At 31.9% G+C, this 4558-nt stretch overlaps 1 long non-coding RNA gene across 1 annotated transcript; it reads right to left on the bottom strand.

The window, feature by feature from the left end:
* Positions 460-3658, bottom strand: LOC110266636. The gene is made up of 3 exons (XR_002354093.1): positions 3073-3658; positions 2094-2212; positions 460-1481 (listed from the first exon to the last, which is right to left on the bottom strand). It is a non-coding gene; the product is annotated as an uncharacterized LOC110266636 (long non-coding RNA).

Here is a 4558-nt window from a genome sequence, read left to right as displayed (position 1 = left end):
AATCGCTCGGTCCGATTTCAGCCTCCTGACACCACATGCAAGAAAAACACCCATATTCTCCATAACAGGATTACACCCCACACCTTCCTCCATATTAAAAATAAAAACCTCACACTTGGTAGATTTGCTTTGATTGTCTTCTCTTCAATCAATTTAATGATCAGCTTGCACATCACCTCTTCTGCTAATCCATAAGTCTTGTAGCAATTGGCAACTAACACAAAAAAAAAAAAAAACCTTAAACAATAATCAATAATAATCAAAGAGACATTTAAGTAAATTTGATTAAAAATATTATCATAATCTAATTTGTATGAGATCATTCTTTTGAATTTTCAAAGTCTTGTGTGACGGCTTTGGATAAAATTCAACGCTACTGTATTTGCACCCAGACTTCAATGCTAAACTCAAAGAGTTAAGACCAAATCAGTCTAATCCTCAATATTTAGCAAGAAAACTAAGAATACAAGAGAAAAAAAGCTTTGGTTAAAAGAACACTTTATTATTCAAGTGTTTGTTACAAATGACTTACACACCCAAACTTTAACTCTCACCTCTATTTCCACCTCTTCAATAGATGGTTATGATTAAAATTTAACTAACGGTCCAGATTGATCATCCAGACCTTCACTACAAATATCTATCCTACTATATTTTTCTAAATACTTCTAGATTATTTCATACTACTTTTCATACTTCTATATACATCCACACTCTTCTAAAATATTCTATGACCTTCCAAAGTCTTTTAGAACCTTTTAGGATATTCTGGGACCTTTTAAAGCATTCTAAAATATTCTGAAACTATTTAAAACATTCTCAAACACGGTAGAATATTATACAAACACCTTAAATCTAACATTCTAAAACCGTGACACTTGGTTCCTGATATCACTCGGAACTCCCTGATTGCAAGCTTTCCATTGAGTGAATAACTCAGATTTCTTCAGAGGTGCCTCAGAGTAGCTAACAGGAGATGATAAGCTTAAAACACTAACTTCTTACTATTTTTGAGAGTTTATGTAATACCCTAAAAAACTTTGGTTTGCATTTTCACAAAGATATAGCTTTATCAACCAAAAATTAAAGAAGTTACAAGTTATCATATAATAAAGCTTCCACTGCAAAATTATAATCTAATATGTACATTCTACATATAGAGATAACTAGCATATCTCGTACAGATATTCTAGCTCTATTTCAGTGGCTGTCTTAGGTGCCCCTCCTTTACTAAATACATATAATGATGAGGAATGCTAGGGGCCAACAATTTTGGTATTTTGTAATTATCAATTGGCCATCAATAGTGTTTTTAATGGTGTAAGATTACATCTAATGGTGAGAAATCACTCACTTTTATTTTGATGGTTAAGTGCTGGTCAGAAAACACAAAAGTTGTTGGTCCCCTAGACTTTTACTTATGATGATTCACCACAATGTGGACACTTAAAGCAGCTCACGTTCTCTACAATTCCCAAAATCTGCAAGAACGGTTGAAGATGTCATATGAAATGAGAGAAAACATAGTATGCATTCAGGGTTTCAGATATTATGTAAACACCATATATGAGGGTAAGGAACGATCTATATATCAATGCTAGCCTTTTGGAGTTCATTCAACAGTCAACAGTGAAATTGTATTATGAAACAAATACAAAAACACACATAAAAACAAAACATATAAGCACAAAATGAATTTGCTTCAAGTACACGTTTGATATAAGATATGCTTCTCATCCTTAATTAAAATAATTCACAGAAATAAGCCACTAAGATTTACAAAATCAAGACACTTGCTTTCATAACTAAAAACTAATTCCAACCTAATGTAATATAGTGATTCAACATAGTTCGAAATTGCAGATAATCAAATAGTGGTTCAACATAAACGAAGTGGAACATTGAGATATATTATCATAGGATAATCTCTATTAAGAAATATATACAATTGGAACATTGGAACGTGTAGCAAATTAACTCCTCTATATTAGTAAATAGATAAATAAGAAAAAAAATTAAGGAACACCAAGTGACTATCATACCGGAACACCAAGTCATAGAATAAAGACATAAGAAAAGAGGGAATAATATACCTATAACTTTTGGATAAGAAATTGGTTTATTGGAGAGAGAGACTGGATTTCTTGATCAAGCTTTTGTAGTGCTTCTCGAACCTTATTTGGATTTACCTCATATTGTGCTATGAATCTTCCTGCATGAACTATCCAACCATTAGATGGGTTTAATATTAGCCCTTTATCCTTCAATAATAAGCCATTATTATGATCACTGTGCACTAAGTTTTCACATAATATTTTTTTCTTTTGTTTTTTTTACTCAATTCAGTTAAAACATCATCAATGAATACAAATTTTATCCCATGTTATATAATATTGTTACATGCCTAAATATGACTGCATAGAGGAGAGTATAAGCTTCTAAGAGTAAAAGAGGAAAAATTCTGCTATTTTGTATAATACTGTTATATATTTTCTTTCTACTTTCAAAAAAAGATGAACTTCAAAGAGAAGAGTATTATTACGTACCTAAATATGATTGTAGGAGTGAGAGTAGAAGCTTCTAAAACTAAGAAAAGAAAAATTATGTAATAAAAATAAAAATATTCTTGTAATTAACGTGCCACTTGGCACTAGAAGTGAGAGAGACGTGAAAGAATGTCAAAAGAGTGATCCTAACTGAATTAGTTGTGGATGTATAGGGGTATTATTAGTAGTAACAGAATGAAGAGGAAGGTAAAAATTCAGCATAGAGAATAGAAAGGCTTAGGAAAAAGGCTAGCTCTCCAAATTCTCATCTAAGCACCTTTGTATTGTTCTTATTCTTTATGCAGTTTTTCTTCATAATAATATCAAGAGAGTGTGATCATCCTGATTCACCCATTTTCTTCTTATTTGGTTATATGTGTGTGAATTATTTTTCTCAGGTACTAGTTGTAACAATTGGTATCAGAGCAACAATGTTAGGAGGTTAATGAATGGTGTTTACGCGACCTGCAATTATGGAGGCATGTATGAAACATCTAGAACGACATATAGAGGAGCAGGCTCATACCATAGAGGAGTAGAGTGGCACCATGGAAATGATCCTGAAGAGGTTGGAAGAGTTAGGCTGCCGCGAGAGAAAGCACATTGAGAGAGAAGAAGAACGAGCAGAGGTGGAGGGTGAGAGAGTGAGAGAGTAAGCAAGAATTCCACACTGTAGCAAGGCCCAAATGTCCAAACGAGTAATAGAGTGCGAGGTGCAGGAGTGGCCAAGTGTATTGTGGGCCCAAACATTACTTCTACTTCAATGAATACTGTCGGAATAAGTAGTAGTGGGTCAAATAGGCCAAAAGCGTAAGGAGTGAGGAGATTGTCTCAAGAAGAATTGGCTGATAGACAAAGAAAGGGATTATGGTTTTAAGTGTGGAGAGAAATGGGAGCAAGACCATGTTTGCTAAATAAAAAATTTTCAAATTATTTTGATGGATTAGGAAGAGGAGGAAGAACTTGAAGATGAAGCTTTGAGTCTTGTGGAGCAGGAAATTGAGACTGAACCATTAGAACTTCAGCTTTTATCCTACATTTTTTGGGGTCTAACTACTCATAAGACCTTTAAGGCATTGTTTGGATGAAACATGAAAAAATGAGAGGGAAGAAAATGAGACGGAAAAAAGAAAATGAGATAAAAGAAAATAAAAGAAAAAGTAGATTTTTTTTTTGGATGAAGAAAAAATGAAAAGAAAGAAAATAAATTTTTTTTTTGGATGAAAGAAAAAGTAAGAAGAGAAAAAATTATAATCACAAAGGATAAGTTTATAATTTGTTAATTTTCATCATTTTTCTTTGCATGATTGAAGAAAAAATTTTGACATAGACCCCACATCACTTTTTCTCTCTTCCACAACTCCACCCAATTTTTCTTCTCATCCAATCAAAGAAAAACTTATGTTTTCATTCATTTTTTTTCTCTACATTTTCTTTTTTCCCAAATTTCTTTGATCCAAACATAGTGTTAAGGTGCAAGATGAGATGATGGGTTAGTTATAGTTTTAATTGATCAAGAGACTTTTATCAGTTTCATTGATACTAAGGTGGTGAAAAAATGTGGTTGAGACTTGCCTCAATGGCAAATATATTTGCCTCCTAAGAGTGTGAGATGAGTTTGAATCTTTCTTGATAAAAAAGAAAGTATCCATGGGTGTGCGAGTAGGGTGGGTCGATGTTCTTTGTTGTATTGACAAAAAAAAAGTGATAAAAATTTAGGATAGAAGTAAAAAATAGTGCATTTAAAAGTTGGAATGAGGGTGTAACTTGAGTGGAATTGAAGATTTAAGAAATCACTATTGGTCAATCTTAAGTTTTGGGAGGACTACAATGCCATAGTTCTTTACTAGAAAGAGAGAGGTAAGAAACAACAAATTTTAAATAACGTTATTTTTAATATTTTTAACATTAAAAATGTTAAATTTTAATTTTAATTATAATTTTGTAAAATATTTATAGTGATAATTATTATATATATTTTTTAATTTTTTAATAAAAAATTCATATATTTT

This window comes from Arachis ipaensis, chromosome B09, assembly GCF_000816755.2.
Source record: "Arachis ipaensis cultivar K30076 chromosome B09, Araip1.1, whole genome shotgun sequence".
NCBI lineage: Eukaryota > Viridiplantae > Streptophyta > Magnoliopsida > Fabales > Fabaceae > Arachis > Arachis ipaensis.
This window is presented reverse-complemented; position numbering and strand designations above follow the sequence as displayed.